Source organism: Penaeus monodon, chromosome 22 (assembly GCF_015228065.2).
Source record: "Penaeus monodon isolate SGIC_2016 chromosome 22, NSTDA_Pmon_1, whole genome shotgun sequence".
Lineage (NCBI taxonomy): Eukaryota > Metazoa > Arthropoda > Malacostraca > Decapoda > Penaeidae > Penaeus > Penaeus monodon.
The window spans coordinates 18107-18321 of NC_051407.1; positions in this window are offsets into that span (position 1 = coordinate 18107).

The window sequence follows — 215 nt, forward strand, 5'->3', positions numbered from 1 at the left end:
TTGCCTGTCCCAGCACTCTTAGGGATCTTCAACTATGTATTTTTAAAATTCTATTTGTTTATGGCTTTTTTAATTTAGTGGATTGTTGAAAATTTATGGGTTCGATCCCCCTCTCTTAATTGAATAATACTTGGAAATTTTTATTTCCTACCTCCGTATTTTCTAGGGTTTTTTACTTGTTGGTGGTTGAGGGTTTTCTGGGTTTTCCATCCGGC